Genomic DNA, 22859 nt, shown 5'->3' on the forward strand with positions numbered 1-22859 from the left:
TTATGATGGGAGGTTGACATCATCTACTCTCTTCCATGTCATAGATACAAAGATGTTGTAATACTCCGTATTTTTTAGTAAGTTACTATTTATATTTTTAAAAAAGTTTTAGTTTTTAAAAAGGATTTATTTACTAAAAAGGCTTATTATTTATTATAAAGGCTTTTATAAGAAAGGGTTTGGGTATTTAAAACAAATTTTAATGAATTTTGGGCCTAACTTTCCTAAGTTTTACATTCAAGTAGTTGCTCCAAAATAAAATTAAAAATGTTTTAAAAACCATTCCAAAAATGTTTGCAAAAAGAATAAAAAAAAGATTTAGAGAAATATAAAAAAAAAATTAATAAAAAGAAAAAAAAAGAAAAAGAAAAAAAAGTTTAGCCACAATTCACGCGGCGGCATGAAGTGGTAGACTTTGGTTACCTTTTACTTTTTGTTATCTTTTCAAATATTTTACCTTATATAATTATGTATTATGGGATAATTTATATCTTTTTCTAATCTTAGTTGGATAATTATAAATCTATCTTTTAGAGTCCTAGTCGTATTCAGATTCGACCTTTCCAACTAGTATAAATAAGGGTCTCCACCGATCATTTTTTCATAACAAATTTGAGAAATAAATCTCTTTTCTCAAGTTTAAACTCTCTCTCCTAGCCTACCTTTTCTCTTCTCTCCTACTAGTTATTAATTTTCAAGCTGCGTGTATTTGTAGATCTTTAATAATTATTTTGCAAGTGTAGTATCATGTTTTTAGAAAAATATTTAGGATTGAAATACATGTTTTTATGAGTTTTATTATGAACTGCATTTGTTTTATATGAGCATATTTGAATGTTTACAAATTTTATTTATAAACTTTGAATTATGTCTTTCGTTTAATATATTTATAAAGTTTGATCTTTGAATTTATATTCAAATATTTTAGAAGGAGTTTAATCTTTTGATTCATGTTTAAATATTTAAAATTGAGTGTTTTTGAACTTTTATTATTTTTCAAAGGTTAACTCTGGAGCAAGTTATTTTATTTATGCCTTTATATGGCTAAGTTTTAAGAATTATTATTCTTTTTTAAGGAGGATTATTTCAGAAGGCTTTTTATTAGGTATATGATCTTTTATGATCACAATTATAAAAAGGCAACGGCTTGTTATTTATTAGCAAGAACGATAGCCATTATATTATTTACACATGTACTTTTTGTATAAGTCATGTGGACAAGGTAGTTCCCCTCGTAATAGACTCGGTAAGGAATACTAAATTTGGGGGGGTGCACACTTTAGGCAAGGAAAAAGGATTTTTATCAAGGTTGTATATATTTATATTATACAAGTATTATCAAGTATCCAGGAAGGTTTTTCGAAATTAAATATTTCAGAAGTTTAATTAAAGAAAGTGTTTTAATATTCCGCATATACATGTACTCAGTATTTTTATTGACACACTTTTATTTGTTTTGTTTTATGGCTTTATCCCTCTGATGACTCTATTTGTTGAGCAGATTTTACAGGTTGATATGATGCATACTTCATATGGGAGAGCTAGTGAGGAATCATAATTAGGCAAGGAGTTGTAATTTTATTGTCTTTATTTGCATTGTTATATAATTGTACGATAAAGTTATTTCAATAAAGAGAAGTTAGTTTAATTATTCCGCTGCATTAGTTAAAATTTAGTTAGTAGTTAGTATTAAAACCTTTAGCGTTATCACGTGGCGGTAATACTCTCAAGTTTCTCACGGAGTTTTATATTAAAATAAGGTTTCCAAAAGAGAGAAATTTGGGGGTGTTACAAAAGGGTATCAGTTTTCCAGGTTCTTTTTTAAAATAAAATAAATAGTCAATGAGAGTATGGGTAGATCTAGGAAGGGCATATAATCTAGAGTTTCGCATCCTATTTTCAATTTTTTTTTAACATTTTATATTGTGAAAAAAAAATACTTCTTTCTTTTTAAGCAAATAATTATATTTTCAAGTATAGATAATTTCTGATTTATATTTTGAAGAACGGAATAAGTATGTGGATTTATTTTTCTGAGGAAAGTTTTGGCTAACGAAAGACTTGGTGCTTAAGTTGGCCGTTTGGGCCGCACCTCTCTTTCCCGGGAACTCACTCGACTAATTACTCATACACTAAGCCTAGCACTCAAATAAACAACTCTTTTGGTCATATACATATATACGTATTTTTCAAGATATCAAACAAATTTTTTTTATATAGGAATTTAAAATATTTTTCGATTCATTTAAATTATAGTTCAAATATTTTTATTTTGACAATTATTTCAACATCCAATCCATATTTATCTTATAAATCTATATATATTTATTCGAATTATAAAGCTGAAATGTTTTATAAAGTATTGATTATTTTCAGAATTGTTTAGTGTTTATTGTTTTATTTTTAATAGGATTATTTTGAATATATTCTATAAGGAAGTTTGACTTATTGTCAAGATAATATGAAAAATCGTCGTATTTTTCATAAGCAAAAGAAAGAGTTTATTGTTTATCAAAAAAAATTGAGTTATTTTTTGTCTTTCATGACATGTTATTAAGAAGCTACTTGCAAGTTGTGATATTAATTACTATCTCTTACGATATTTTTTTTGACATGTATATTTTCTATGAGATGAACTTGGTTATTTAATGTCTTAAATGGCATGTATGCATGTGATCAAATTCATGCAAAGTGATTTATATACATTGTATAAAGCATCAATATGGTTATTTTTTAAAATTTATTTATAAGTGTTAGGAGAACCTATGAGTTCAAAGTAAACCTAATTGACTTTTTTGAAATTTACTAAAGGTGAAAATCGTTCTAGTTTATTCCTTTGAAGGAAAGAAATTTAGTAGTTATTTTTTTTTAGTAGGAGTGAAGAAGGCAATACATTATGTTATGTGCTAAGAATTATGAAATTAGTCATTTGAAGTTTTTATGTAGTTGGGTGATCTTTGATGTTTAGTGACATGAGTAAGGAAGAAACATTTCATAATTTTTGGAAACAAGTAGGAGGTCAATGGTTTATACCAGCTTGGAGGAATTATTAAGATTTAGATAAGCTATATATTTTGTTTATGGATATAGTGAACACCATCTTAGCAATGATATAGAGATGCTCCGGGAAATTCAGGATTCCTTGACCCTCCTGCACACCAAGATCAATGCCATTGAAGCTATTGTTTAAGTTCTGGACTCTCAACAACAGGATCAACTGCTTGTAAGCAAGAATGCTGATACTGGGATCAGGAACAAGGTGAATGGTGTGATTTCCAAGATTGATTATGTGGTCTCCTCTCTCTTCAAACGAGCCAAATCCTAACTTCTCTTACCTTTGGATATTTTGAACAATTTTTTTTGGGGCTGTAATTATTAAATACTCTTTTGGATTCTTCTTCTTATGTCCTTCTGAGACATATGAAGTACCTTTAATATTTTCTTTGCTTTCTTCATTTTCTTTCTCATTACTCTGCATATTGTCTGCTTCTTGCTGTCCCTAATGTTACTTTCTGCCTGCCTATTATGTTTGTGTGTTTGGATGGCTAATATTATGAGATATCTGTTTGAGCAACTTGCTTGGTGCCTATACTATTGACTCTCTAGTGTTGCAGGTACACCGCCTGGTTTTTATAATGACAAAGGGGGAAGAGATAGTGTATGTACACAAAAACAAATTTTTTTATCATAGTTCCTTGTATATTCTGCTCATCTCTGTTCCTACCTATGTTTGATCCTGTCCCCAGTCTGTAGAGTTGTTTAAACTAGGTTAGATTGCGGATAGTTTGTGTAGTTTCTTTTCTATGTAGTTTAGAGTTGTTTTTTCAAAAATAAAAACCTTTAAAATTTTTTTTAATTAATTGTCATAATAAAAAGGAGGGAAGCCTACATATTATTAGTTTATTTCGGTTTTTAGTTTCCTTGTTAGAAGTAATTTGTTTATGTCTTAGTTCTATTTCTCTAGGTTGTTTTGTTTTGTTTATTTTATTCGTCTAGTTTTAATTCGTATAATTATCTTTAGGTTTCACAAATAAAATGATAAATTTTTTATGACGATTTGACTAGGTGTTTAATCAAGTTTAAAATTACTTAGAATTTTATTTGTGTTATCCGATTTATATTATGGTTGTAACAAATAAAATATATTAAGATTCCATAATATTTTATTTAGTTAAATGTGTGCGCAGCATTGTTGTTATTCCTACAAACAAGGAGCCGCCAAACATTAACCTAAGCAAGCGCCTAACAAGGTGAACGTTGAGGTAGTTCCTAGAATTTAGGAACCACAACAACCTAGCTTTTTGTGAGGCGTGTGAACATGGAGAAATGGTTGAGATCGTGGAAGCCCAACTAAACCAACTGCTAACGGAAAAGTTACAACGGACAGATTATGGAGAAGTGGCTGAGGCTACGTGTGATCATGGAGAAGATCATGGAGAAGTTGTGGAGAAGAATTCGAGTAGAGAGGTCTCTACAAATAGTTGTTTGTAACTGATCTTTTAGTAAGACTTTCAGAATTTTATGTAATATTCTTAGTGAAAGTTTTTTCGGTTTTCTTCTTCTTAGACATTGATGTATTATAGATTGGGTTGAGAGAATCTAAGTCTGTAATCATTTTGAGAGAAAAAGAGAAAGAGAAAGAGAAGAGAGAAGGAGAAAGGACTTCGAGTGAAGTCAAGGGAGAAGTCAACTGTTCAGGGGGAAAAGGCTGACTGGGAACCAGTTCCTAGAGGAACAGAGTTGGGCCGAGTTTTGGTTGTACAAAAGAGAGTCTTTTGTCCTAAAAGTGATTAAAGAGAATTGAGTCAAAATCCCTCGTGGTCAAGGTTTTTCTTCCTATTGGGCCTAGGAAGTTTTCCTTCTAAAGATCCCTGTTTCTAGTTCTTTTTTAATTCATGCAATTATTTCTTTCTTAATTATTCATTCTTTTATTTCCGCGAAAAGTTTGAAAATCTCTCCAACTACAATTCACCCCCCTCTTGTAGTTGCTCAAGTGTTCGTCCAAGACTAGCAAAATTGGATGACTCATGTAAAAAGGCCTTTAAAACTATTAAGAAATACTTGTCTTCTCCCCCCGTCTTGGGGGCACCAATAAAAGGGAAACCACTCATCCTTTATATCGCAGCGCAGGAGCGATCCCTGGGGGCAATGTGTGCTCAAGAGTAAGAAGATCTTAAGGAGACAACTCTTTATTATTTAAGCCGAACTTTGGTGGGTGCTGAATTGAATTACTTCCGCATTGAAAAAATTTGCTTCCTTTGATTTTTGCAATCTAAAAATTGAGACATTACATGCAAGCACATACAGTTCATGTCATCTCAAGGTCTGACCCAATAAAATACATTTTCTCAAGACCCGTGTTGTCTGGCAGACTTGCAAAGTGCGCTATGCTTTTGAAACAATATGACATTGTGTATGTTCCGCAGAAGGCTGTCAAGGGGAAAGCGATAGCATATTTTTTCGCAGACCACCCAGTCCCTGCAGAATGGGAGATATTAGACGATTTGCCAGGTGAAGACGTGTTTTTCATTGAAATACTCCCACCTTGGAAAATGTACTTTGACGGCTAAAGAAAAAAAAAATTAATACTCCTGGCTCGCAAGAGTATAAACTGTGAACGGCGAAACAAAAAAAAATTGTAATACTCCTGGCCCGCAAGAGTATAAACTGTAAACTGCACACCAAAAAAAAAAAATTCTAACTCCTAAACAAGAGTCTAAACTGCAAGCAAACAAAAAATCGAAACTCTTAAGCAAGAGTCTAAACTGCACACCAAAGAAAAAGAAATCTAACTCCTAAGCATGAGTATAAACTGCATATCCGAGTAAAAAACAAAGAAAATTTGAACGCTTAAGTAAAAGCCTAAATTGCAAACACACAAAAAGGTTCTAACTCTTAGCTCAAAAGAATGCAGATAGTGAAGGACAAAATCAAAACAAAAGCAATTCTTGGGTTAATGAACAGTCATTTGACAAAATAAAAAATCATGAGCTAGATAACATACCTTGAGGGTGAGTCTGACTGTCTTTAAGCGACTGTCTGGAGGTGTCGTTGTCGCAGTGCTAAAGACATATGAGTAACACCTCTGACAGTCTCACAGTACGAAAGACATGTGGCCCATCACGACGAAATCCCCGTCTTCGTCTTCGTCTTCAAGGGACTGTTTGGAGGTGTCAGTATTGCAGTGCTAAAGACATATGAATAACACCCCTGACAGGCTCACAGTGCTTCAGACATGTGGCCCATCACGACGAAATCCCCGTCTTCGTCTTCAAGGGACTGTCTAGAGGTGTCAGTGTCGTAGTGCTAAAGACATATGAATAACACCCCTGACAGACTCACAGTGCTAAAGATATGTGGCCCATCACGACGAAATCCCCGTCTTCGTCTTCAAGGGACTGTCTAGAGGTGTCAGTGTCGCAAATGCTAAAGACATATGAATAACACCCCTGACAGACTCACAGTGCTAAAGACATGTGGCCCATCACGACAAAATTCCGGACTTCGTCTTCGTCTTCAAGGGACTGTCTGGAGGTGTCAGTGTCGCAGTGCTAAAGACATATGAGTAACACCCTTGATAGGCTCACAATGCTAAATAGATGTGGCCCATCGCGATAAAGTCCCCGTCTTCAAGTGAACCTGTCATATAATACAAAAAAAAATACACGCGTACACATGCACAAAAAAGGGAATATGCAGATAAAATATTTCAGACTAAAAGGTGTAAAGAGAAAATCATCACCTCACATGTCTCGAGTTTCTAGTATTACTCCAAATACAAGCACGGAAGTTGAGTATTTCGGAGAAATCAAACGAAGTATGTCAAAAATCAAAATTGTTGAAAAAAAATAAAAATTAAATCTTACAAGAGCATTGAATCAAAAGCAAATGTACTGCACTAATCATAGGGCTACGGTGAATCTTGCAACTAACATGAATTTTGATATTCAAAGATTCGTGGTAAGTGAAACATGCAACAAAAAAAGGGGCAAAGTAAAATCATACGGCCAACATGAATCAGTATGTTCAAGTGCTAAGTCAAAAAGGGGCAAAGTAATTTGATGATCTTGATGATGATCATGGCAAACCAAGGAAAAATTAATGAAAAAAAAAAAAAAGAAAAAGGAAAGGAATCAAAGCAAGTTTGCGCTACTGTGATATGCAAGTCATAGTATCAATACAACCAATCAACGGATCATGTGAGATCATCCTCATCACAAGCAAAATAATAATGAAGTAAACGGGGCATTAAAAGAGCAATCTTTAAATTGCTTGTTAGTTGTCAGCAACAAATTAAAAAAAACATGGCAGCCATGAGAAGCCATCATTTTTTATACCTGGATGCTTGGATGGATGATCACTGATGATGATCATGCAATTGAGCTCATACAAATCACAACTAAAGAAAAAAAAAGAGAACAACTTTGCCACTACATCATCAGATGGGTAGTATTTCGTCGCAAGACAAGAAAAATAAGAGTACATAGCTGCGGCAATCACAGCGGCGATATTGGACGGATTCAAAAAAATATATCTATTTTATTTATATATAAAGGTTTATCATCCTCAATCCAGAACTCCTCTTTGATAGAGTTAAGATTCTAGTAAGATAAGAATTGCTATAAAACTCAAACAGTTACCCCCACAAGTAAAACATTACTCCTTCAAAAGTTTCGGGGAGTACAAAAACCTTGACGGGAAAAGTTGTTAACTTGTTACTTATTCGGTCGGGTAACATGTTAAACGAGTCACGTCTAAGTCAAAACTCAAATTTGTCGGGACCTCATCATACCAAAACACAAGAAGTCGTGTACATGATATGGTGTCGAGCGGGTAATTTGTAGACACTAAAAATTTATTAGTGTTTTACAATTAAAATGATTTAATTATTATTGAGCTAAAATAAATATGATTAGCCCAATTTAATTAATTTAGGCCACTCAAATTACATATCCAAATTAAATTGAACAAAAAAAGTTTGGATTCTAAAATATTTGGGCTAGCCCATATTACTAGTCCGAATAAGATGGTCAAATGGCAAAGGTAAAAAGACTTTTAAGTCATAAACGGGCCCAAACCCATAGATTACCAACTCCATGAAGGGATCTCCATTCCCTATAAATAAACCTCACATCTCTCAGTTGAGGGGACCAAAAAATTATTATTCTCAAGAGCTCACAAAATTCTCTTAGAATTCTTTCTGCAATTAGTCAACAAGCACATCAAAACTGTGCCGACTATTCAGATACACTCAAACATATTCGAAAGAGATTCAAGCTTTGTCAGCCCTCATTCGAATATACCCAAACAAAACTCAAACTCAGGTTGACGTCGACAAAACGTCATCCCACACTCAAACTCAGGTTGACGTTGACAACAGGTCAGTCTACATTCAACTCCACGTCGACACCAATACATGTCACTCTCAAGCTCAAAACAGAATCAGATGACTTAGTTTATTTTTCATTATAAACTATTAACAGAGATTGTACTCAATACATTTATTGAAAAGTAATTTCTTTGTTACTTTGTTTCCTGTCTTATTTATTTTGACTTGAAATTTTGTGTACACAGTCTCATTTGGAATCGATTTGAATTTTGGTATTCTGATCCAAATCCAATTGTTGCGACAATTAACAATTAAAAGGATATTTCCTTGTTCCGAAAATCTTTATCTTTTTTTTGAGTCACTGGGTTTAGACAGTACTTCGTTGATTTTTAATCCTTTCAAAAATGATAGCAACATGCCTTTTTTGTTATTTTTTTTTTATCAAAGAATAGAATCATACGAACGTCGGATTCCCGACGATATATAGAATTTTCATTTTATCGAAAAGGTTTTATCAATTCCAGCAAATGACATGAATAGAAAAGGAACGGTTCGAATAATATCTGATGTAAGCAACTTGGATATTTGATGTAAGCAACTTTTGTGTTTTTCTTGAAGAAAAAAATAAAAAAGTTACAAAAATAGAAATACAATTCAATTTTTTTTGTTGAAATCAATAGAGTAATAATAATATATTAAGTAAAGAATTACTATGTAATCAAATTAAAAAGGTTTATGATTAGATTTCTAATCACAGTATTTCATTTAAGTATCGTGTATAATACTCTAACCATAGACCCGCATTTTTTTTCATTTCCATTCCAGCCTGAACCTAAGTTTTGATGAGGTTGAATCCACTTTTCTTCTTGACTAACCCCTCCCTATTTTTTTTCTCAAAAAAAAAAAAACAGAAGGGAGAGGTTAGTCACAAATAGTTCATTCTATCTCTAATCTTCCTTAACACCTTCCCGTATCAATAACTAGAATCAAAAAAAGGGGAATGTCAACGCATCTGGGAAAAACCGATTGATTTCTATTAATAGACCAGCTAAAGACCCAAACCATAAAGTACTTAGTTACGATGCCACGGAAAGATATGTTTTGAAATCTTGCATTGAAAATCCTCCTTTTTCATTTTTTTAATGTCTAAAAGAAAAGTAATACATATCTAATTTATGATCCGATGTATATATGATAATTAAAGACTACTTGTGTTTGTACACAAAATTCCTAAGCTAAGTCAAATTAAAATCGACTATAATATAGTCAATAAGATCTTTTTTTAACAAAAAGAATAGCATGCCCCTTCCTGCTGAATTGAACATTTATGAGAAGTATTTTTAGTTTACGGCATACTTTCATGTACAAATTCTTTCTATTACACGTTATATGAAACGAAATCAAAAAAAAGAAGAAATCGCGGGGCAAATTATATTATGTATTTTATGGGAAACAAGGATGTGGAAAACAAGACAAGGATTCTTTACAATTACACTATAAAACCGATTGAATTGAAAGGGATGTAACGTAGCGTGGCAGCGCGTTTGTTTTGGGTACAAAATGTCACGGGTTCAAATCCTGTCATCCCTACCTAATTACTTTTACTCTGAGAAGTAAGGAGGAATTAATGGAAATTTTGATTAAAATTAGACATATGTAATCTCTCATTTTTTTTATGATATTCTATACGATAGATAGTGTATGCATGCAAGATGTAGATAGAGTTTTGAGTTATAAAAAAACCTTTCTTTACAATCTGATCTAGTGTGCTAAGAAAGCACCCTTAGTTCAGTTCGATACAACGTGGGTCTCCAAAAACCCGATGTCGTAGGTTCCAATCCTATAGAGCGTGATTCCATTCTTGTTAGGACAAATTGAATTATCGAATTAGCCTGAAATCAATGAACAATAATCTAATCTAAAATTGACCTCTTGCGGATTAGAGAAACAAGGAGGTCAATAAAAAAAAAGAGTTGTTAATTACTCAAAGATCTAACTGATCACCACGTCTATATTGTAAATATGCAGTTACAAATAATCCAGCCAAAGTAATAGGAATTATACCTAAGACGACTCCAAATACAAAAGTTCAATCATTTCAATTCGTTTGAAAAAAAAGAAAGCTAATATCTATCCCTAAATATTAATGGGAATTACCCATAAATCTAAATAACTAAAAATTATCAATTGTCATAGTAAAAAATTATAAAATAGATGGAATCCCACCGAATATTTCTTGAGATGTTCATTCAATTAATTTTAAATAAGTCGTATCTTGTTCAAACCTATAAATAGAACAGAGGTTATAGTTAAAGCCACTAGTAAAAAAACCAAAATAACTAGTTACAATAGGCATGAAGGAGTTGAATAAAATATGTTCTTTTTCTACATATGTTTCTAAAGCACTTACCTAAATTTCCATTTGGAAAGCGAATAAGCAAAAATATCAATTCAAAGAATAAGTTCAATTTAAAGTTTTTGATTCATTAACTATTACATTATAGATGTCACTAACAAAGAGAAAGTAAGAGCGGTAGAAAAAAAAACGAAAGGATCAAAATTGATTTTTTTTCCAATTTATTCTATAGTGATTCATATAAATAAAATTTAATTTTTTAATAAAGTTCCATTGCATAGTTATTATTATTCGATTAGTTTACTCAACGGTTTTGCAAAAAATAGGTTGATTCAAAATTACGATATGTGTAGATGTCACAGATGATGATTCATTTCTTAAAAAAACTCCTTTTTTAGAACGAAAAGTTCTTTTAGAACATAAGACTTTTTATTTTCAATTGAACTTATTAGACTCAAGAATCGTTTCTAAGACTATCAATCCACATGAATAATATTTTGAATGAAAAGAAAAAGACTATCATCATTCAAAAAAAATTAATTTTGTTTAACTCGATTCTAATTATCTTTGCCTTTATAGGTATTACATTTCATATTACTATTATTAATTTATATAATATAAAGCCAAATCCTTACTGTTAGGTCAATCAACACCCTTGGATCTGATCCACCAATGGATGCATTACAAAAATTTATTAATTGATTTCAATTAATATATATATTTTAAAATATAAAATGAGGAATTATCCCTAAACCTCTACTATATTTAGAACCCCGAAAAAGCACTTTTTCGATTTTCATCTACTTGTCGAATTGAATTGGAAGAATATTCTCATATGCTTTCGGAATTTTTCATGAATTATTAGATAGAAACGAACTTGTACGATTCCCCCTTCCCCAATCGTATGTTTCGAGGCTGAAGCCACTACAATCATAGAGAGAACTTGTACATTATTAGTACTTTATTTCAATATTAATTGAAATTGCCTTGCTGTGTCAGAAGAAGGATAGCTATACTGATTCGGTATACTCTAAAGAAACCTTTGGTACTATATGGGTAATCCTACAAGGATTTTACGTTTTTACGTAAATGGAAATTTACTAATTTCATCTTTTACGGATTTGCCTTTGACTGTACAAGAATATGTGGACCTCAGCATGTCTAGAAGCACAGGAGAACTTTCTTTTGCTGATATTTTTACTAGTATTCGATACTGGGTCATTCATAACATTACTATACCTTCCCTATTCATTGCGGGTTGGTTATTCGTCAGCACGGGTTTAGCTTACGACGTGTTTGGAAGCCCTCGGCCAAACGAATATTTCACAGAGAGCCGACAAGGAATTCCATTAATAACTGGCCGTTTTCACTCTTTGGAACAACTTGATGAATCTAGTAGATCCTTTTAGGAGGCCCAATGACCATAGATCGAACCTATCCCATTTTTACAGTGCAATGGGTGGTTGTTCACGGACTGGTTGTACCTACCGTTTCTTTTTTGCGGTCAATATCCGCAATGTAGTTCATCCGACAATAAATAAAACCGAATCCGAACTATAGAGCTACAACACAATCAAACCCGAACGAACAAAATGTTGAATTGAATCGTACTAGTCTTTATTGGGGGTTATTACTCATTTTTATACTTGTTGCTTTATTTTCTAACTATTTTTTTAATTAAATAAAAAGAACGAAAGAAATATATAGAATAGAGTAGGAATTCTCTTCCTGCATTCGGAAGGACCGCATTTCATAATTATCCATTCCTCTTTGGATAATAAGTATTATAGCTAGCATTCTTGTGACCAGTTTAATAGGTATTTTCTTCTATGGTTCATATTCTGGATTAGGCTCGTCGCTGTAGTAATTGGAAGAATCGAGGGATAGATACGAAAGTATAAGAACTCAACGGGAAAGAAAGAAGGGGGAGGTCCCATTCTATTCTGTTTTTAATTTGTAAGGTTAAAAGAAGGTACTGGATTTACTGAATGACACAACAGAATCTATATTTTTCTCGATTAAATATAATGCAAGAAGTTCCATTGGTTCAGTAAATTGGCCTTTCTCTTTTTTTCGAAATAGAATAAATATATATATCAAAATAAAAGAAGGATCCAACTCTTATGTTCTAATATGATGGCGTGGCCTCTACATTAATCATAGACAAAGGCTCCAAGTTCATTAGTTTGGTGGGAGAAGTCATTCACAACACCTTTCAAAATCCAGTTCTTGCTAACATTGATTCATCTCTAGAGTCCATTGTTAGTATAGTTAATTAGGTCGTTCATTCTTTGGAGATTGCATACATTAGCTTTGTTTAACTAGCTTTGTTTTCGTGTGTTTGATTTCCTTCAAGTAAATCTGAAATATGTAATAATTGATGTCATCAGTTGGTTATGTAATTCCTAGCATAGGAAGTAGTGGCATTACAATTAAGAAGATCATGGGAGGGTGTGGATGAACGTGGACTATGGCAGCCAAGTAACCTCCATACTTCACGTAAAGATGAGCATGCAATGTGGAGCTTCTAACTAACTTTAAAAGGACGTGCAACAAGCTGAGTTTAAGCGCCTTGTTTGTAGGAGTTAGTTACTAGGAAGGCCATTTTTCGTAGGTGATTGTATTAGCCAATGTACGTGTGTTAGTGGCTTTAATTACTTATTTAGTTTTCTATTTTTATTATTGTAAGAAAACTTTCAGTTGTAATTGATACATTGCAATATAAAAAGCAATGAAGATGAATGAAAGAGAGATTTTGATGACTGAAAAACCGTGAGTTTCTAAGCCTATCTTCATTTCGTTTCATGGATTACAAACAATTGAATTCACCTATGCTAGCTTATTTAGCACATTAAGTGGTGATCTTAGGACCTTTATCTAATTCAAAGTGGTGTGACTTATCTTTGGATTAACTAGAGTTGCTCATGTTTCGGTTTGCATCTATTAATGGTCGAAACTTGTTTATCTAGTCTTTTGTCCTTTAACCTTCTATGCTTCGTTTGACAACCATGCATACAACATCTTGGTATCATAGCTACAACAATTTTGGACCTATATTCACCCATACACACACCCCAAACACTTAACCACCCCATCATAACCCATGGCTGCTTCAAATGAACCCCCGGAGAATTGGCACGAGTTCCTTCAAAGGATAGAGGCAGAGAATAGAGAGTCTACTGCTCGCATGGCTTTATTACAAGACCAAGTTAGACAACTCTCATTGAGATTGAGACTCAATAGAGGAGATCAAGAACCTTCGGACGACGAGAGTGATCATACCTTGTTCAACTTTGAGCAACCAGGAGCCTTTCCACGAAGGAACCCCAACCATGGACACTCTAGTGACATCAAGGTTTATATTCCAGATTATGATGGCAGACTTGATGCTGATGGTTTCATTGAATGGCTTCGAACAGTGGAACGAGTCTTTGATTATAAGCAAGTACCTGAAGAGAAGAGGGTCAAATTGGTGGCCTTGAAATTGTGCAAATACGCCTCTACTTGGTGGGCTAGTGTGTGTACCAAGAGAGAAAGGATGGGTAAGGAAAAGATGAGAACATGGGAGAAGATGAGGAAGCTCCTCAAGCAAAAATTTCTACCTACGTACTATGTACAAGAAAACTTTGCTAAGTTCCACCATTTACAACAAGCAAGTAGTAGTGTGGAGGATTATGCTCGAGAGTTTGAGTCCTACTTGATGAAATGCGATGTGAGGGAGGATGAGCCACAAACCTTGGTGCGGTTCCTTGGAGGATTAGAACCTCAAATCGCTAACATTGTGGAGCTTCATACCTATGCTACCTTGGAGGAGTTAGTTTTGTTGGCACATAAGGTAGAGCGCCAACAAAAGACTAAAGGTAAAGGTAAATGGGAACCTTCACGCACTTTTACTAAACCCACACCCTATACTAAACCAAGCCCTACTACTCAAAAACCTACCCAGCCCGCTGCATCTACCTCTAAGACAAATCCAAAACCCGATAATCCTCCATCATTAAGTAAAGCACCAAGGAGATGCTATAGGTGTCAGGAGTTAGGCCATATTGCCAGTGAATGTCCTAACAGGAAAGTCATAAGCCTTGCGGAATACGAAGCTTTGGAGGATGAATGTGATGAACAAGAAGAGGAGGAGGAATCTGGAGAAGAGTATGAAGTAGGACGAGTTATTGGGCCAGATGAAGGGGAATGCTTGGTGGTTAGACGAAGCCTTAGTAGCCTACCTATCTAAGAAGACCAACTACAAAGGGAAGCAATTTTTCATACCCGCTGCACCATTGGATGAAAGGTATGTTCATTCATTATAGATGGTGGTAGCTACACAAATGTTGCATCTTAAACTCTTGTAACTAAACTGAACCTAACAACCAACCCTCACCCTTCACCCTTCACCCTATATCATTCAATGGCTTAATCAAGGTAAAGGATTGCACATAACCTCACGTGTTCTACTTTCCTTTAGTATTGGTCGAACCTATGAGGAGGAGTTATGGTGTGATGTAATTCCAATGGATGCTTGTCATGTACTCCTTGGAAGGCTATGGATGTTTGATAGAAGAGTGAGCCAGGATGGCTACAAAAACACTTATTCCTTCACAAAAAATCACAAAAGAATCACCCTCACCCCTCTCATTCCCAAACTACCCGACAAACAAAGCCATCAAACCAAGAAAACCCTATCCCCTACTACCTTAATGAAATATGCTCATCAAGAATATGATTCTTTCAAAGAGCTAGTCCTGAGTGGTCTCGATGAAACACCAATACCACAAGAACCAAAACACCCTTTACTCATCCCTTTAATTGATCAATATGCTCACGTTTTTCCACCACAAATACCACCTGGCCTTCCCCCAAAACGTGACATTCAACACAAGATTGATCTTATCCCCGGGTGCTAGCCTTCCTAACAAACCAGCCTATAGGACAAACCCTAAGGAAACCGAGGAGATTAGGAGACAAGTGGAGGAGTTGTTGTCTAAAGGGATGATTCGAGAGTCCTTGAGTCCTTGTGCTGTTCCCACCTTGCTTGTGCCAAAAAAGAATGGAGACTGGCGCATGTGTGTAGATAGTAGGGCCATCAACAAAATCACAATCAAATATCGCTTCCCTATACCTAGGTTAAATGATTTGTTGGATGACCTACATAGTGCTAAGATTTTTTCTAAGATAGACTTAAGAAGTGGATATCATCAAATGCGTATACATGAAGGAGATGAATGGAAGACAGCCTTCAAAACAAAGGAGGGTTTGTATGAATGGTTAGTGATGCCTTTTGGACTATCGAATGCTCCAAGCACTTTCATGCGACTTATGAATCAAACTTTGAAACCATTCTTGGGTCGGTTTGTAGTTGTATACTTCGATGACATTTTGGTTTATAGTCACACAGAAATGGAGCATGTGGGGCATCTACAACAAGTGTTCGAAGTGTTGGAAGGAGAAAAACTTTATGGAAACTTGGAGAAGTGCTAGTTATTTTCTAACCAAGTAACTTTTTTTGGTTTTGTAGTTTCTCATGCAGGTTTTGAAGTAGATGAGAAGAAAGTTCAAGCTATCCGAGATTGGGCAGTCCCTAGCTCCATCTACCAAGTTAGGAATTTTCATGGCTTGGCTTCCTTTTATAGGAGTTTTGTTCTAGATTTTAGCTCTCTCATGGCACCAATTACTGAGCTAACTAAATTGAAGCAATTTCAATGAAATGAACAAGCACAAAAAGCCTTTGAGGAGGTTAAGAGAAGACTCACTACAGCTCCTGTCCTTGCCCTCCCCAACTTTGAAGAAGTCTTTGAAATCGAATGTGATGCATCCGGAGTAGGAATTGGGGCTGTTCTCTCTCAAAATGGGCGTCCTATAGCCTATTTTAGTGAAAAACTCAACGAGGCAAAACGCAAATACTCTACCTATGACAGGGAATTCTATGCCCTTGTAAGATCTCTTGAGCATTGGCGCCACTACGTAATAGCCAAGGAGTTTATTCTCCATTCGGACCATGAGGCTCTCAAGTACCTACAAAGCCAACAAAAACTTCAACCTAGGCATGCTAAATGGGGTGAAACTATGCAAGCCTTCCACTTTGTAATCAAGCATAAATCTGGAAAAATGAACAAGGGAGTTGACGCTTTATCAAGGAAGTATGCATTGCTTGGATCCTTAAAGGGACGAGTCATTGGCCTCGAAGTGTTGAAGGAAGGTTACAAAGATGATCCTGATTTTGGTGAATTATGGGAGAAGTGTCAAATTCATGCTCAAGGAGACTATCACACCTTTGATGAATTTCTTTTCAAAAAGAATCGGTTATGTGTACCAAGACATAGTGTTCGAGAGACCCTCATCAAGGAATTTTATGAAGGAGGTCTAGCAGGGCACATTGGTATTGAAAAGTCTACAACATTGGTGAGTGACTATTTCTATTGGCCCAAGCTTATGCATGATGTCGAGTACATTGTTAAAAGATGTTTAGTGTGCCAACGAGCTAAGGGACATTCTCTACCCCAAGGTCTTTATATGCCATTGCCTACACCTCAAGGACCTTGGGAAGACATAAGCCTCGACTTCATTACGGGATTACCAAGAACTCAACATCACAAGGATGCTATCATGGTGGTGGTTGATCGATTTTCCAATATAGCTCATTTCATTCCAAGCCATACCACTCATGATGCGGTGCAAACGGCATTATTTTATTTCAAAGAAAAAGTGCGCCTCCATGGGATCCCTCGAAGCATGGTAAGTGATAGAGATACAAAAATTTTGAGTCACTTTTGGTTAACCTTGTGGAAGAAGATGGGAACCAAGCTCAAATTCAGCACTTCTAGTCACCCTCAAACGGATGGCCAAACCGAAATGACCAATCGCACCTTAGGCACTTTACTTCGAGCATTGGCTACCAAGAGTCCTCGTCAATGGGAAGATATGCTCCCCCACGCTGAGTTTGCCTACAATCGAGTCCCTCACAAAGTCAAAGGCATGAGTCCTTTTGAAATTGTCTATGGTATTAATCCTTGCACCCCTCTTGATCTCTCTCCCGTGCCAATTCACAACAAGTGCAGTCAAGTTGCTCACGAATGTGCCCAAGAGATTAAGAAGTTGCATGAAATAGTCCGTGCAAGGATCATTAATTAAAGCCAATGAAACACTCAAGCTTCGTATGAATAAGAAAAAGAAAGATGTGCAGTTCAATCTAGGGGATTTAGTGTGGATTCATTTGCGCAAAGAACGTTTTCCTTCAAAGAGACGTTCTAAAATCAGTCCTCGAAGTGATGGTCCATTCAAGGTACTTGAAAAGATCAATAATAATGCCTACAAGATCGAACTTCCTGCTGAGTATGGAGTATCCGCAACATTTAACGTGAGTGATCTTAGTCCTTTCTATGAAGATGATACATCCATTCCAAGTTTGAGGTCAAACTCTTTTCAAAAAGGGGAGGATGATGGCGTGGCCTCTACATTAATCATAGACAAAGGCTCCAAGTTCATTAGTTTGGTGGGAGAAGTCATTCACAACACCTTTCACAATCCAGTTCTTGCTAACATTGATTCATCTCTAGAGTCCATTGTTAGTATAGTTAATTAAGTAGTTCATTCTTAGGAGATTGCATACATTAGCTTTGTTTAATTAGCTTTGTTTTCGTGTGTTTGATTTCCTTCAAGTAAATCCGAATTATGTAATAATTGATGTCATCAGTTGGTTATGTAATTCCTAGCATAGGAAGTAGTGGCATTACAATTAACACTACAACAAAACGCTTTATTTACGACCAAAAATTACGACCACACGCGTTTCTGGTCGTAAATAATGAGGAAAAACGACCAGATCTGCTAACTGGTCGTAAATAGAATAAATTATCTACGACGAGGCAGAATTCTGGTCGTAAAAGCTAATATCTCGTCGCAAAAAAATGAACGATTACAACCACACGGATTTCTCGTCGTAAATATAAGAAATAACAACCTGATTCGTTAAGTCATCGTAATTATAACAAATTATTTGCGATGAGACGGAAATCTCGTCGTAAAAACAGAGAAACTTGAAAATTCGCTGAAAAACTTAAGCGGGATTTTTCCCGGGTTATACTTCAATTTTTCTATCTATTTCTTTTTTTTTTTGCCCAAAACAAAAGCTACCTTATCTTTCTCTCTCCACCTTCACTCCCTATTTTTTCACTTTACCCCTCATGTTCATCATCTTTCTTTCTCTTCTCATTCCTCTTCACTGTTCGTAGCACATTTTTCAAACCCAAAAATTTTCCTCAAATTTTCTATGGCTTTGTTTTTCGTATTTCATTCGATTTTTTCTTCGAATTTCGATTTTTTCTGGAATTTTGTGGGTTTGAATTTGAAATTTGGTCCCCTTATTTTTGGAATTCTTGTTCTGAATCTCAATGTTTTTAGTCGCAATTTGAATCTTTTAGGTTGAATGTCAAAGTTTCAAACCAAAAAAATTCGATTTTTGGGTTTGAAACTCAAGATTTGAAGATGTTGGTGTTCTTCCTTCAGTAGTAGCTATTTTTGTTCGATTTGCTCTAATTCGGGTGAATTTCCGTTCGTTTTGGGTACAAATTTGTTCGATTTTTGGTTTTTTTTTGGGTCTGTTTGGTTCGATTTTGTGGGTCGATTTTGTGGGCTGATTTTTGGAGATTTGGGTCAATTTGTGGGTGATTTTTTTGTGATCTTTTTGGTGGATGTTGTGGGTGATTTTTTGGTCATTTATGGGTGGTTTCTGGGAGATTTTGTTGTCTTTCAGATTTTGTTTTTTATTTCAGATTTTGTGGTCCTAATTTTTCTTTATTTTATTTTGCAGGTGAATATGATAATGAAGACGGAGACGAAGTTTGAACGATGAAGATGCTAATGATGAAGATGAAGATGAATGATGATGAGTGATGGAGATGCTGATGAACGATGATGAGTGATGCAGATGCTGATGAACGATGATGATTGGTGTTATTTTTTTTGTAATTATTTACATATTATTAATATAATTTTTTTTTTTGTAATTATTTACCTGTTATTAATAAAAATCATTTTTTTTTTCAATTTTTTTATTAATTGTTAAAGTTGTGTAAGGATCTTTGTATATTTACTAAGTAAATGATTAAGGGATTTGCCTAATATATGGTCTCATACAAATATTTGATGGTTTAAGTGTGAATTTTGGGTTTGAATTTAAGGGATTTGCCTTATATTTGACACAATAAAAACAACAAGAAATCACGTATTAAATCATCATTTTTTTTAAAAAAAAAAAAACAATATTTACGACCAGAATTCTAGTCGTAGATGATACAAATTGCGACGAGAAATAATCTGGTCGTAAAAGAGCAATTACGACGAGCCACTAAAACCGGTTGTAATATTATTTACGACGAAGCCTTTTACGACGACTGACGACCATACGCGTTTCTCGTTGTAAAAGACTTTTAACGACGAGAATTGGGCCTTTTACGACGAGAAATCCGGTCGTAAATGACAGTTTTTCTTGTAGTGTAAGAAGATCATGGGAGGGTGTGGATGAACGTGGACTATGACAGCCAAGTAACCTCCACACTTCACGTAAAGATGAGCATGCAATGTGGAGCTTCTAACTAACTTTCAAAGGGCATGCAACAAGCTGAGTTGAGGCGCCTTGTTTATAGGAGTTAGTTACTAGGAAGACCGTTTTTCCTAGGTCATTGTATTAGCCAACGTACGTGTGTTAGTGGCTTTAATTACTTATTTAGTTTTCTATTTTTATTATTGTAAGAACACTTTCAGTTGTAATTGATACATTGCAATATACAAAGCAATGAAGATGAATGAAAGAGATAGATTTTGATGACTGAAAAACCGTGAGTTTCTAAACCTATCTTCATTTCGTTTCTTGGATTAGATAACAATTGAATTTACCTATGCTAGCTTAATTTAGCACATTAAGTGGAGATCTTAGGAGCTTTAGCTAATTCAAAGTGGTGTGACTTATCTTTGGATTAACTAAAGTTGCTCAAGTTTCGGTTTGCATCCATTAATGGTCGAAGCTTGTTTATCTAGTCTTTTGTCCTTTAACCTTGTATGCTTCGTTTGATAACCACACATACAACATAATAATAAGATTATATGTTGTTCCATTTGTTATAGTTAGGAATGTTGGCGAATTAAATTAGGTGAAAGTACGGAAAGAGAGGGATTCGAACCCTCGGTAAACAAAAGCCTACATAGCAGTTCCAATGCTACGCCTTGAACCACTCGGCCATCTCTCCTACACAACGATTATGACTCAGAAACCGAAGAAATAGCGAGCCATTACTCTAGTTCATATTTCTATTACTATTCCATTTTTGTTTGGATAGGTACGACTAGGACCAACCCACCAATACTATAACTAATAGTAATAGAATCTTTTTTTTTTAAAGATTTACTCGTAGGATTTAATTAAAAAAAATTTTTCCTTGTGAAAGGATAAAATATATATTGATTCATATTTGGAAAGATAATGTTCCTATCCATTAATTTGATATTTCGATAAATGATTATTCGATTCTTTTTCCCTTTTCTTTTTAGATCAAAAATTCCTTGATTCTTACGCTTCGATGAAATCGGAATAGCTCCTATACTACTACATTTCATTTGTATGAATTCGAATGGGATTCCACTATTTCTTATTGATTCTTAAAAAGGAGCAATTTGTTTGGGTATTTGCAATAATTGGGATAAATAGCAGTATAAGTAGTAGTAGAAAATTTGGCTCTTTATTGTAATTTTTTGGTTTGTAAATGAATCTGTTTTTATGTTATTTCGTACTGTACAAATCCTTTGTTTGTGTAATCGTTTTCCCACAAGGGGTAATGAGAAGAATTTTAGAATGGATTGATACCTATGCCTAGATCGCGGATAAATGGAAATTTTATTGATAAGACCTTTTCAATTGTGGCCAATATCTTATTACGAATAATTCCGACAACTTCAGGAGAAAAAGAGGCATTTACTTATTACAGAGATGGTGTGATTTGATTTTTTTATTATTTAGTTTCCTTTTACTGCTCCTAGTTTTATGAGAAAGGCACACGATTCGGGATAAGAAAAGAAAAATGTTCTTATTCCATTTCCATATTACATATTATATAAATAAACCTACGCTTGTTGAAGGTGAAGTTTAGAAATAGAACAATTCCTTCTGTCGTGTATCCCCGATTGATGCAACCTCGGATACTATGCTTCAGTTATCGATTTTAGTATTGAGCGAAAGGTTACACCTTTGTGTTTTGTATTACAGGTCAATCCTACTTCCTAGTAATATAGTACCAATAGGCGGCATAGGGGAAGAAGCACTACACCTAGCAATCGACAACACGAAAACTTTGTTAAAAATATATTTTCTTACCTGGATTGGGACTAACAAGAATGGTTGGGACAACAAACATCCATCTCGTTCGTACTTTGGATACCCGTATAACCATCGAAGACTGTTGAAGTGACTATTTCCTGGAAATTAGGAGGCGTTGAGGACAAAGGAATTGTTGGAGTTATCCTTTTTATTTAGTATCAAGACACTTGATTCTAGTAAAATATCTTGCGCAAGAAGGTTGGCTAGAAATTTTTTGTAAAAACACTAGCCCCGCTCAGTTCATAATGAGAATGTTTTAATCCTTTTTGATTATTCCATGTATTTTTAATTCTCATTATGTATATTTAAGGGAGGAGCCGTATGAGGTGAAAATTTCATGTACGGTTCTGGAACGGAGATTCTTTTAATCGAATAACGACCGTAACGGATGTCAGCTCAATCCGAAGGAAATTATGCGGAAGCTTTACAGAATTATTATGAAGCTATGCGACTAGAAATCGATCCCTACGATCGAAGTTATATACTCTATAATATAGGCCTTATTCACACAAGTAATGGAGAACATACAAAAGCTTTAGAATATTATTTTAGGGCACTAGAGCGAAACCCATTCTTACCACAAGCTTTTAATAATATGGCAGTGATCTGTCATTACGTGCGGCTATCTCCACTATAGAAAGAAAAAGGAAGACAAAATTTTCTAGTAAATACTAAAAAAAAGGCTCGCTACAAATGCATCGTCCAAAACGATGATTTCTTTGAGCTGTAGCAAAGAAAGAAACTTCATATTAATAGAAGTCAAAATATGCCTAGATACTTTTTCTATGTCTATGGATAAAAAAAGATCTAAT

The 22859-nt window shown here is 34.5% G+C and overlaps 1 protein-coding gene, 1 long non-coding RNA gene and 1 other non-coding gene across 3 annotated transcripts in view; 1 reads left to right on the forward strand and 2 right to left on the reverse strand.

Annotated features, from left to right (window-relative positions):
- Positions 1-5223: 5223 nt before the first annotated feature.
- Positions 5224-7669, reverse strand: LOC125494421 (uncharacterized). Its single transcript, XR_007270689.2, has 2 exons — positions 6005-7669; positions 5224-5478 (listed from the first exon to the last, which is right to left on the reverse strand). It is a non-coding gene; the product is annotated as an uncharacterized LOC125494421 (long non-coding RNA).
- Positions 7670-20836: 13167 nt separating this feature from the next.
- On the reverse strand, positions 20837-20923 carry TRNAS-GGA (transfer RNA serine (anticodon GGA)). Its single transcript has one exon. It is a non-coding gene; the product is annotated as a tRNA-Ser (tRNA).
- A 1117-nt stretch (positions 20924-22040) lies between these two features.
- Positions 22041-22859, forward strand: part of LOC125494419 (photosystem I P700 chlorophyll a apoprotein A1) — a 3922-nt gene continuing 3103 nt past the window's right edge. Inside the window, 1 exon segment of the mRNA XM_048637975.2 lies at positions 22041-22859. This exon segment is cut by the window's right edge and continues 2295 nt beyond it. The gene's annotated coding sequence lies outside the window, so the exon portion shown is untranslated.

The sequence above is a fragment of the Beta vulgaris genome, chromosome 7, assembly GCF_026745355.1.
Source record: "Beta vulgaris subsp. vulgaris cultivar EL10 chromosome 7, EL10.2, whole genome shotgun sequence".
NCBI lineage: Eukaryota > Viridiplantae > Streptophyta > Magnoliopsida > Caryophyllales > Amaranthaceae > Beta > Beta vulgaris.